The sequence below is a fragment of the Arachis hypogaea genome, chromosome 3, assembly GCF_003086295.3.
Source record: "Arachis hypogaea cultivar Tifrunner chromosome 3, arahy.Tifrunner.gnm2.J5K5, whole genome shotgun sequence".
NCBI classification, from domain to species: domain Eukaryota; kingdom Viridiplantae; phylum Streptophyta; class Magnoliopsida; order Fabales; family Fabaceae; genus Arachis; species Arachis hypogaea.
Window position 1 is genome coordinate 48169078 of NC_092038.1, and position 13423 is coordinate 48182500.

Here is a 13423-nt window from a genome sequence, read left to right on the forward strand (position 1 = left end):
CTGGGGGATGTCCCATGAGGTGTTCCTCATTGGGATTTATGTCCTCCCATTCCTCTTTAGATTCGGCCATTTTGATTATATCAATGGCCTTGCACTCTCTTTTTGGATTCTCTTCTGTATTGCTTGGGAGAGTACTAGGAGGAGTTTTAGTGATTTTCTTACTCAGCTGACCCACTTGTGCCTCCAAATTTCTAATGGAGGACCTTGTTTTATTCGTAAAACTTAAAGTGGCCTTAGATAGATCAGAGACTATACTTGCTAAGCTAGAGGGGCTCTGCTCAGAATTCTCTATCTGTTGCAAGAATCTCACTAGAGATGGCAGACAACTCAAGAAAACAAGCTTATGGACTTGTGGAGGATGTTCTGGTAAAGGTTGAAGACCATTACATCCCTGTTGATTTCATAGTCCTAGAGACTGGGAAGTGCATGGATGAATCCATCATCCTTGGCAGACCCTTCCTAGCCACAGCAAAGGCTGTGATTGATGTTGATAGAGGAGAATTGATCATTCAAGTGAATGAGGAATCCTTTGTGTTTGAGGCTCAAGGATATCCCTCTATCATCATGGAGAGGAAGCATGAAGAGCTTCTCTCAAAACAGAGCCAAACAGAGCCCCCACAGTCAAACCCTAAGTTTGGTGTTGGGAGGCCACAACCAACTTCTAAGTTTGGTGTTGAACCCCCACATTCAAACTCTAAGTTTGGTGTTGGGAGGTTCCAACATTGCTCTGAGCAACTCTGAGGCTCCATGAGAGCCCACTGTCAAGCTATTGACATTAAAGAAGCGCTTGTTGGGAGGCAACCCAATGTTATATTTTATCTATTCTCTTTTGTTATTTTATGTTTTCTATAGGTTGATGATCATGAGAAGTCACAAAATCAATTGAAAAAGCAAAAACAGAAAGAAAAACAGGAAGAAAAACAGCACACCCTGGAGGAAGAACCTACTGGCGTTTAAACGCCAGTAAGGCTAGCAGTTGGGCGTTTAACGCCCAGTCTGGCACCATTCTGGGCGTTTAACGCCAGAAAGGGGCACCAGACTGGCGTTAAACGCCAGAAAAGGGCAAGCACTTGGCGTTAAACGCCAGAAATGGGCACCAGCCCGGCGTTTTACGCCAGAATTGGCTCAAAACGCATTTTTGCATGCCATTTGGTGCAGGGATGACTTTTCCTTGACACCTCAGGATCTGTGGACCCCACAGGATCCCCACCTACCCTACCACTCTCTCTCTTCTTCACCCATTCACCAATCACCTCAACACCTCTTCCCCAAAAACCCTTCACCTATCAAATCCCATCTTTCTCTTCACCACTCACATCCATCCTTCATAAAACCCCACCTACCTCACCGTTCAAATTCAAACCACTTTTCCACCCAAACCCACCCTCCCATAGCTGAACCCTACCCCTCTCCCCACTCCTATATAAACCCATCTTCACTCCTTCATTTTCACACATCATAAACACCACTACTCTCCCTTTTTGGCCGAACCACAAAGCCTTCTTCATCTCCTCATTTCTCCTCCTTCTACTCTCTTCTTTCTTCTTTTGCTCGAGGACGAGCAAACCTTTTAAGTTTGGTGTGGTAAAAGCATTGCTTTTTGTTTTTCCATAACCATTTATGGCATCCAAGGCCGGAGAAACCTCTAGAAAGAGGAAAGGGAAGGCAAAAGCCTCCACCTCTGAGTCATGGGAGATGGAGAGATTCATCTCAAGGATGCATCAAGACCACTTCTATGAAGTTGTGGCCTTGAAGAAGGTGATCCCCGAGGTCCCTTTTAAACTCAAAAAGAGTGAATATCCGGAGATCCGACATGAGATCCGAAGGAGAGGTTGGGAAGTTCTTACCAACCCCATTCAACAAGTCGTAATCTTAATGGTTCAAGAGTTCTATGCCAATGCATGGATCACCAAGAACCATGATCAAAGTGTGAACCCGGACCCAAAGAATTGGCTTACTATGGTTCGGGGGAAATACTTGGATTTTAGTCCGGAAAATGTAAGGTTGGCATTCAACTTGCCCATGATGCAAGGAGATGAACATCCTTACACTAGAAGGGTCAACTTTGATCAAAGGTTGGACCAAGTCCTCACAGTCATTTGTGAAGAGGGCGCCCAATGGAAGAGAGATTCAAGAGGAAAGCCGGTTCAATTGAGAAGGCATGACCTCAAGCCTGTGGCTAGGGGATGGTTGGAGTTTATCCAACGCTCAATCATTCCCACTAGCAACCGGTCCGAAGTTACTCTAGACCGGGCTATCATGATTCATGGCATCATGATTGGAGAAGAAATAGAAGTTCATGAGGTTATATCCCAACAACTTTATAAGGTGGCGGACAAGTCCTCTACCTTGGCAAGGTTAGCCTTTTCTCATCTCATTTGTCACCTCTATTATTCAGTTGGAGTTGACATAGAGGGAGACATCCCCATTGATGAGGACAAGCCCATCACTAAGAAGAGGATGGAGCAAACAAGAGACCCCTCTCATCATCAAATCCCTGAGATGCCTCAAGGGATGCACTTTCCTCCACAAAACTATTGGGAGCAACTAAACACCTCCCTAGGAGAATTGAGTTCCAACATGGGACAACTAAGGGTGGAGCACCAAGAACACTCCGTCCTCCTCCATGAGATTAGAGAAGATCAAAGAATCATGAGAGAGGAGCAACAAAGACAAGGAAGAGACATTGAGGAGCTCAAGCACTCCATAGGATCTTCAAGAGGAAGAACAAGCCGCCATCACTAAGGTGGACCCGTTCTTTAATTTCCTTGTTCTTTATTTTTCTGTTTTTCGAAAATTATGCATATGTTTATCTATATTTGTGTCTTGTGATCATTAGTGTCTTAGTGTCTATGCCTTAAAGTTATGAATGTTCTATGAATCCATCACCTTTCTTAAATGAAAAATGTTCTTAATTGAAAAAGAAAAGAATTGCATGAATTTTGAATTTTATAACAGTTTAATTATTTTGATGTGGTGGCAATACTTTTGTTCTTTGAATGTATGCTTAAACAGTGCATATGTCTTTTGAATTTGTGGTTCATGAATGTTGGCTCTTGAAAGAATGATGAAAAAGGAGACATGTTACTGAGGATCTGAAAAATCATAAAAATGATTCTTGAAGCAAAAAAAAAAAGCAATGAATACAAAAAAAAAATTCGAAAAAAAAAAGAAAAAAGAAAAAGAAAGAAAAAGAAAGAAATAAAGTTGTGATCCAAGGCAAAAAGAGTGTGCCTAAGAACCCTGGACACCTCTAATTGGGGACTCTAGCAAAGCTGAGTCACAATCTGAAAAGGTTCACCCAATTATGTGTCTGTGGCATGTATGTATCCGGTGGTAATACTGGAAGACAGAGTGCTTTGGGCCACGGCCAAGACTCAATACGTAGCTGTGTTCAAGAATCATCATACTTAACTAGGAGAATCAATGACACTATCTGGATTCTGAGTTCCTAAAGAAGCCAATCATTCTGAATTTCAAAGGATAGAGTGAGATGCCAAAACTATTCAGAGGCAAAAAGCTAAAAGCCCCGCTCATCTAATTAATACTGATCTTCATAGATATTTTTGGAATTCATTGCATATTCTCTTCTTTTTATCTTATTTGATTTTCAGTTGCTTGAGGACAAGCAACAATTTAAGTTTGGTGTTGTGATGAGCGGATAATTTGTACGCTTTTTGGCATTGTTTTTAGTATGTTTTTAGTATGATCTCGTTAGTTTTTAGTGTATTTTTATTAGTTTTTAGTCAAAATTCACTTTTCTGGACTTTACTATGAGTTTGTGTGTTTTTCTGTGATTTCAGATATTTTCTGGCTGAAATTGAGGGACCTGAGCAAAAATCTGATTCAGAGACTAAAAAGGACTGCAGATGCTGTTGGATTCTGACCTCCCTGCACTCGAAGTGGATTTTCTGGAGCTACAGAAGCCCAATTGGCGCGCTCTCAACGGCGTTGGAAAGTAGACATCCTGGGCTTTCCAGCAATATATGATAGTCCATACTTTGCCCAAGATTTGATGGCCCAAACCGGCGTTCAAAGTCACCCTCAGAATTCCCAGCGTTAAACGCCGGAACTGGCACAAGGATGGGAGTTAAACGCCCAAACTGGCATAAAAGCTGGCGTTTAACTCCAAGAAGAGTCTCTACACGAAAATGCTTCAATGCTCAGCCCAAGCACACACCAAGTGGGCCCGGAAGTGGATTTTTATGTCATTTACTCATCTCTGTAAACCCTAGGCTACTAGTTCTCTATAAGTAGGACCTTTTACTATTGTATTTTCATCTTGGTTCTTCTGGTTCCCTCTCTGGGGCCGAAGCCAATGATCACACTATCACTTATGTATTTTCAACGGTGGAGTTTCTACACACCATAGATTAAGGTGTGGAGCTCTGCTGTACCTCGAGTATTAATGCAATTACTATTGTTCTTCTATTCAATTCCGCTTGTTCTTGTTCTAAGATATCACTTGTTCTTCAACTTGATGAATATGATGATCCGTGACACTCATCATCATTCTCACCTATGAACGTGTGCCTGACAACCACGTCCGTTCTACCTTAGATTGGGTGAATATCTCTTGGATTCCTGATACACGATGCATGGTTGATCGCCTGACAACCGAGCGCTCGCCTGACAACCGAGCCAGCCATTCCGTGAGATCAGAGTCTTCGTGGTATAGGCTAGAACTGATGGCGGCATTCAAGAGAATCTGGAAGGTCTAACCTTGTCTGTGGTATTCTGAGTAGGATTCAATGATTGAATGACTGTGACGAGCTTCAAACTCCTGAGGGCGGGGCGTTAGTGACAGACGCAAAAGAATCACTGGATTCTATTCCGGCCTGATTGAGAACCGACAGATGGATAGCCGTGCCGTGACAGGGTGCGTTGAACATTTCCACTGAGAGGATGGGAGGTAGCCACTGACAACGGTGAAACCCATGCATAAGCTTGCCATGGAAAGGAGTAAGAAGGATTGGATGAAGACAGTAGGAAAGCAGAGAGACAGAAGGAACACAGCATCTCCATATGCTTATCTGAAATTCCCACCAATGAATTGCATAAGTATCTCTATCTTTATCTTTATGTTTTATTCGTATATCACCCATATCCATTTGAGTTTGCCTGACTAAGATTTACAAGGTGACCATAGCTTGCTTCATACCAACAATCTCTGTAGGATCGACCCTTACTCGCGTAAGGTTTATTACTTGGACGACCCAGTACACTTGCTAGTTAGTTGTGCGAAGTTGTGTTTATGCCATGGTATTGAACACCAAGTTTTTGGATTCATTACCGGGGATTATTTGATTTGTGAAAAGTATTGATCACAATTTCGTGCACCAGTGCCTATGGTACAGGGTATTAAGAATTTACCAGGATCCTGTTTCTTTTGAGGTAAAGTTTGCTGAACCCATGTATTTAGTTCACTAATGGGCAAGGGAGGTTCATCTTCCCAAGTCTCATTACCAAACAACTTGGCATTCAGCTTCATGATGGCTCCTAGATATTGAGCAACTTGATCTTCAGTTACATCTTCATCCTCTTCAGAGGAAGAATAGTTCTCAGAGCTCATGAATGGTAGAAGGAAGTTTAATGGAATCTCTATGGTCTCTATATGAGCCTCAGATTCCTTTAGGTCCTCAATAGGGAACTCCTTTCTGTCTGGGGGATGTCCCATGAGGTGTTCCTCATTGGGATTTATGTCCTCCCCTTCCTCTTTAGATTCGGCCATTTTGGTTATATCAATGGCCTTGCACTCTCTTTTTGGATTCTCTTCTGTATTGCTTGGGAGAGTACTAGGAGGAGTTTTAGTGATTTTCTTACTCAGCTGACCCACTTGTGCCTCCAAATTTCTAATGGAGGACCTTGTTTTATTCGTAAAACTTAAAGTGGCCTTAGATAGATCAGAGACTATACTTGCTAAGCTAGAGGGGCTCTGCTCAGAATTCTCTGTCTGTTGCTGAGAAGATGATGGAAAAGGCTTGCTATTGCTAAACTTGTTTCTTCCACCATTATTAAAGCCTTGTTGAGGCTTTTGTTGATCCTTCCATGAGAAATTTGGATGATTTCTCCATGAGGAATTATAGATATTTTCATAGGGTTCACCCATGTAATTCACCTCTGCCATTGCAGGGTTCTCAGGATCATAAGCTTCTTCTTCAGAAGATGCCTCTTTAGTAGTGTTAGATGTATTTTGCCATCCATTCAGACTTTGAGAAATCATGTTGACTTGCTGAGTCAACATTTTGTTCTGAGCCAATATGGCATTCAGAGCATCAAGTTCAAGAACTCCCCTCTTCTGAGGCATCCCATTACTCACAGGATTCCTCTCAGAGGTGTACATGAATTGGTTATTTACAACCATGTCAATGAGCTCTTGAGCTTCTACAGGCATTTTCTTTAGGTGAATGGATCCACCTGCAAAATGGTCCAGTGACATCTTAGACAATTCAGACAGATCATCATAGAATATATCCAAGATGGTCCATTCTGAAAGCATGTCAAAAGGACACTTTTTGGTCAACTGTCTTTCCCAAGCTTCAAAGAGGGATTCACCATCTTTTTGCTTGAAGGTCTGAACATCCACTCTAAGCTTGCTCAGCTTTTAAGGAGGAAAGAACTTGGCCAAGAAGGTCGTGACCAGCTTATCCCAAGAGTCCAGGCTATCTTTAGGTTGTGAGTCCTACCATGTTCTAGCTCTGTCTCTTATAGCAAAGGGGAAAGCATGAGCCTGTAGACTTCAGGATCTACTCCATTAGTCTTAACAGTATCACAGATCTGCAAGAATTTAGTTAAAAACTGATAGGGATCATCTGATGGAAGTCCATGGAACTTGTAGTTCTGTTGCATTAGAGCAACTTGTAGTCCATGGAAAGTTTAACCTTGTCTGTGGTATTCCGAGTAGGATTCCGGTATTGAATGACTGCGACGAGCTTCAAACTCCTGAAGGCTGGGCGTTAGTGACAGACGCAAAAGAATCAAGGGATTCTATTCCAACCTGATTGAGAACCGACAGATGATTAGCCGTGCTGTGTCAGAGCATAGGACCATTTTCACTGAGAGGATGGGATGTAGCCATTGACAACGGTGATGCCCTACATACAGCTTGCCATGGAAAGGAGTAAGAAGGATTGAAGGAAGAAGTAGGAAAGTAGAGATTCAAGAGGAGCATAGCACCTCCATACGCTTATCTGAAATTCCCACTATTGATTTACATAAGTATTTCTATCCTATTTTATTTTCTGTTTATTATTAATTTTCTAACTCATCATAAACCATTTAAATCCACCTGACTGAGATTTACAAGATGACCATAGCTTGCTTCATACCAACAATCTCTGTGGGATCGACCCTTACTCACGTAAGGTATTACTTGGATGACCCAGTACACTTGCTGGTTAAGTTGAACGGAGTTATGATCACACCAGGGATTATTAAGATCCCAATTTATCATACCATGATCTCTTTGGGGTATTTTTAATAGAGCCAATATATAAATTTCATACAAGTACAAAGAGACCAACTTTGAGGATCACAATTTCGTCCACCAAGTTTTTGGCGCCGTTGCCGGGGATTGTTGAGTTTGGACAACTGAAGGTTCATCTTGTTGCTCAGATTAGGTAATTTTCTTTTCAAAAATTTTTCAAAAATCTTTTTCAAAATTTTTCTTTTCTTTTTCGTTTTTCCAAACTTTATTTTCGAAAAATATAATAAAAATAAAAAAAATTCATAAAATCATAAAAACCAAAAATATTTTGTGTTTCTTGTTTGAGTCTTGAGTCAATTTTTAAGTTTGGTGTCAATTGCATGTTTTAAAAATTTATGCATTATTTTCGAAAATTCCATGCATTCATAGTGTTCTTCATGATCTTCAAGTTGTTCTTGACAAGTCTTCTTGTTTGATCTTGATGTTTTCTTGTTTTGTGTTGTTTGTTGTTTTTCATATGCATTTTTTGTTTGTTAGAGTCCATGCATTAAAGATTTCTAAGTTTGGTGTCTTGCATGTCTTCTTTGCATCAAAAATTTTTCAAAAATATGTTCTTGGTGTTCATCTTGACATTCATAGTGTTCTTGCATGCATTCCTTGTTTTGATCCATAAAGAAAAGAGAAAAACACAAAAATGACGTTTTTAATTTTTCTCTCTCATCATTAAAAATTAAAAAATCAAAAATATATCTTTTTTCTTTTTTCTCATAATTTTCGAAAATTTGAGTTGACTTAGTCAAAAAAATTTTCAAAATTAGTTGTTTCTTACAAGTCAAGTCAAATTTTCAAAATTTAAAAATCTTTTTCAAAAATCATATCTTTTCCAATTTTTTCCTTTTTTTCGAAAATTTTAAAAATCTTTTTTCAAATAATTTTCAAAATCTTTTTCTTATCTTTATATCTAATTTTCGAAAATTATGCTAACAATTAATGTGATTGATTCAAAAATTTGAAGTTTGTTACTTTCTTGTTAAGAAAGGTTCAATCTTTAAATTCTAGAATCTTATCTTGTAGTTTCTTGTTAGTAAAGTAATTAATTTTAATTTTAAAAATTAAATCCTTTTCAAACATATCTTTTCTATCTTATTTTCTTATCTTATCTTTTTATCATATCTTTTTCAAAATTTTATCTTTTTTAAAAATTTGATTTCAAAATATCTTATCTAACTTCTTATCTTCTTATCTTTTCAAAATTGATTTTAATATCTTTTTAAACTAACTCTTTGACTTTTTGTTTGTTTCTTATCTTTTTCAAAATCAACTAACTACTTTTCCCTCTCTAATTTTCGAAAATGTCTCATCTCTTTTTCAAAAATTCTTTTTGTTTTAAATTTTAATCTTAATTATATCTTACATTTAATTTTCGAAAATACTAACCCCTTTTTCAAAATTATTTTCGAAATTCTCCCTCTCTTTTCTTATTCTATTTAATTATTTATTTACTAACACTTCTCTTCACCTCTCTTCATCCAAAAATCCGAACTCACTCCTCCCCCTGTGTTTGGATTCTTCACTCTTCCTTCTTCTATTCTCTTCTTCTTTTACTAACATAAAGGAATCTCTATACTGTGACATAGAGGATTCCTCTTTCTTTTCTTGTTTTCTTCTCTTTCATATGAGCAGGAACAAGGACAAAAACACTCTTGTTGAAGCTGATCCTGAACCTGAAAGGACTTTGAAGAGGAAACTAAGAGAAGCTAAATTACAACAATCTAAAGGTAACCTTTCAGAAATTTTCGAACAAGAGAAGGAGATGGCAGCTGAACCCAATAATGATAATGCAAGGAGAATGCTTGGTGACTTCACAAAACCAACGTTCAAATTTGATGGAAGAAGCATCTCCATTCCTGCCATTGGAGCAAACAATTTTGAGCTGAAACCTCAGCTAGTTGCCTTAATGCAACAGAACTGCAAGTTTTATGGACTTCCATCTGAAGATCCTTACCAGTATTTAACTGAGTTCTTGAAGATTTGTGAGACTGTAAAGACGAATGGAGTAGATCCTGAAGTCTACAGGCTCATGCTTTTCCCTTTTGCTGTAAGAGACAGAGCTAGAATATGGTTGGATTCACAACCTAAGGATAGCCTGGACTCCTGGGATAAGCTGGTCACGACCTTCTTGGATAAATTCTTTCCTCTTCAAAAGCTGAGCAAGCTTAGAGTGGATGTTCAGACCTTCAAACAAAAAGATGGTGAATCCCTCTATGAAGCTTGGGAAAGATACAAGCAGTTGACCAAAAGATGTCCATCTGACATGTTTTCAGAATGGACCATATTAGATATATTCTATTATGGTCTATTTGAATTTTCGAAAATGTCATTGGACCATTCTGCAGGTGGATCCATCCACCTAAAGAAAACACCTGCAGAAGCTCAAAAACTCATTGACATGGTTGCAAATAACCAATTCATGTACACTTCTGAGAGGAATTTCGTGAATAATGGGACACCTCAGAGGAAGGGAGTTCTTGAAATTGATGCTCTGAATGCCATTTTGGCTCAGAACAAAGTGTTGACTCAGCAAGTTAACATGATTTCTCAAAGTCTGAATAGATGGAAAAATGCATCCAACAGTACTAAAGAGGCAGCTTCTGAAGAAGCTTATGATCCTGAGAACCCTGCAATAGCAGAGGTTAATTACATGGGTGAACCTTACGGAAACACCTAAAATTCATCATGGAGAAATCATCCAAATTTCTCATGGAAGGATCAACAGAAGCCTCAACAAGGCTTTAACAATGTTGGACGCAATAGGCTGAGCAATAGCAAGCCTTTTCCATCATCTTCTCAGCAACAGACAGAGAATTCTGAATAAAACACTTCTAATTTAGCCAATCTAGTCTCTGATCTGTCAAAGGCCATTTTCAGTTTCATGAGTGAAACAAGATCCTCCATCAGAAATTTGGAGGCACAAGTGGGCCAGCTGAGTAAGAAAGTCATTGAAACTCCTCCCAGTATTCTCCCAAGCAATACAGAAGAGAATCCAAAAGGAGAGTGCAAGGCCATTGATGTAATCAATATGGCCGAATGCACAAGGGAGGAGGAGGACGAAAATCCTAGTGAGGAAGACCTCTTGGGACGTCTCTCAAGCAAGAAGGAGTTTCCTATTAAGGATCCAAATGAATCTGAGGCTCATATAGAGACCATAAAGATTCCATTAAATCTTCTTCTGTCATTCATGAGCTCTGAAGACTATTCTTCCTCTGAGGAGGATGAAGATGTGACTGGAGAGCAAGTTGCTCAATATTTAGGAGCTATCATAAAGCTGAATGCCAAGTTGTTTGGTAATGAGACTTGGGAAAGTGAACCTCCCTTGCTCATTAATGAACTAGATACCTGGATTTAGCAAATTTTACCTCAAAAGAGACAAGATCCTGGCAAGTTCTTAATACCTTGTACCATAGGCACCATGACCTTTGAAAAAGCTCTATGTGATCTGGGGTCAGGGATAAATCTTATGCCACTCTCTGTAATGGAGAAGTTGGGGATCATTGAGGTACAACCTGCCTTGTTCTCATTACAATTGGCAGACAAGTCATTAAGACAAGCTTATGGAGTAGTAGAGGACGTGTTAGTAAAGGTTGAAGGCCTTTACATCCCTGCTGATTTCATAATCTTAGAAACTAAGAAGGAAGAGGATGAGTGCATCATCCTTAGAAGACCTTTCCTAGCCACAGCAGGAGCTGTGATAGATGTCAACAGAGGTGAATTAGTCCTTCTAGTGAATGGGGACTACCTTGTGTTTAAGGCACATGGCCATCCCTCTATGACAAAAGAGAGTGAGCACAAAGAGCTTCTCTCAGTTCAGAGTCAAGAAGAGCCCCCACAGTCAAACTCTAAGTTTGGTGTTGGGAGGCCACAACCAAACACTAAGTTTGGTGTTAAGACCCCATATCCAAACTCTAAGTTTGGTGTTAGGACTATACAACATTAACCTGATCACCTTGTGGCTCCATGAGAGCCCACTGTCAAGCTAATGACATTAAAAGAGCGCTTGTTGGGAGGCAACCCAATTTTATTTATCTAATTTTTATTTTATTTTATTTTATTGTTATTTTGTGTTTTATTAGGTACATGATCATATGGAGTCACGAAAAAAATAAAAAAAGTAAAAACAGAATCAAAAACAGCAGAAGAAAAATCACACCCTGGAGGGAGGACAGACTGGCGTTCAACGCCAGTAAGAAGCATCTGGCTGGCGTTCAATGCTAGAACAGAGCATGAATCTGGCGCTGAACGCCAGAAACAAGCAACATTCTGGCGTTTGAACGCCAGGAATGTGCCTTGAGAAAAGCTGGCGCTGAACGACAGTAACAAACATGGAACTGGCGTTCAACGCCAGAAACATGCTACACATGGGCGTTGAACGCCCAGAGTGTGCAGCATCTCGGCGTTTAAACGCTAGAATGGTGTGCAAAGGCATTCTTCATGCCTATTTGGTGCATGGATGTAATTCGTTGACACCTCAGGATCTGTGGACCCCACAGAATCACCTCAGGATCTGTGGACCCCACAGACCCACAGGATCACCACAGGATCTGTGGACCCCACAGCATCCCCACCTAACATATTCCCCCCTTACCTCCTAATCCTATAACACTCTTCCCCATGTCACACTTCCCAACAACTTCAATCTCTCTTCCCAATTACCCCCTTCACCACTCACATCCATCCACTCTTCCCCATAAACCCCACCTACCATTAAAATTCAAAAACACTTTCCCACCCAAACCCACCCTAAAATGGCCGAACCTACCTCTCAGCATTTCCTATATAAACCCCTTCATTCCACTTCATTTTCACACAACACAACCCCCTCTTCTATACCTTGGCCGAAACCTACACTCCCCCTTCTCCTCCATATTTTCTTCTTCTTCTTCTTCTCTTTTTTCTTCTCTTGCTCGAGGGCGAGCAATATTTTAAGTTTGGTGTGGTAAAAGCATAAGCTTTTTGTTTTTCCATTACCATCAATGGCACCTAAGGCCGGAGAATCCTCTAGAAAAGGAAAAGGGAAGACAAAAGCTTCCACCTCCGAGTCATGAAAGATGGAAAGATTCATCTCCAAAAGCCATCAAGACCACTTCTATGACGTTGTGGCAAAGAAGAAGGTGATTGATGAGCGGATAATTTGTACGCTTTTTGGCATTGTTTTTAGTATGTTTTTAGTATGATCTAGTTAGTTTTTAGTATATTTTTATTAGTTTTTAGTTAAAATTCACTTTTCTGGACTTTACTATGAGTTTGTGTGTTTTTCTGAGATTTCAGGTATTTTCTGGCTGAAATTGAGGGACCTGAGCAAAAATCTGATTCAGAGACTAAAAAAGGACTGCAGATGCTGTTGGATTCTGACCTCCCTGCACTCGAAGCGGATTTTCTGGAGCCACAGAAGCCTAATTGGCGCGCTCTCAACGGCGTTGGAAAGTAGACATCCTGGGCTTTCCAGCAATATATGATAGTCCATACTTTGCCCAAGATTTGATGGCCCAAACCGGCGTTCAAACTCACCCTCAGAATTTCCAGCGTTAAACGCCGGAACTAGCACAAGAATGGGAGTTAAACGCCCAAACTGGCACCAAAGCTGGTGTTTAACTCCAAGAGGAGTCTCTACACGAAAATGCTTCATTGCTCAGCCCAAGCACACACCAAGTGGGCCCGGAATTTGATTTTTATGTCATTTACTCATCTCTGTAAACCTTAGGCTACTAGTTCTCTATAAGTAGGACCTTTTACTATTGTATTGAGATATCTGGGTAGTTATCTTTGTTCTGATGCTATCTTAGATCATTGGGAGGCTGGCCATTCGGCCATGCCTAGACCTTGTTCTTATGTATTTTCAACGGTGGAGTTTCTACACACCATAGATTAAGGTGTGGAGCTCTGCTGTACCTCGAGTATTAATGCAATTACTATTGTTCTTCTATTCAATTCCGCTTGTTC

At 40.0% G+C, this 13423-nt stretch overlaps 1 non-coding gene across 1 annotated transcript; it reads right to left on the reverse strand.

The window, feature by feature from the left end:
* Nucleotides 1-9638: 9638 nt before the first annotated feature.
* LOC112793735 (small nucleolar RNA R71) lies at nucleotides 9639-9742 on the reverse strand. The gene has a single exon (XR_003198433.1). It is a non-coding gene; the product is annotated as a small nucleolar RNA R71 (small nucleolar RNA).
* Between the last annotated feature and the right edge of the window lie 3681 nt (nucleotides 9743-13423).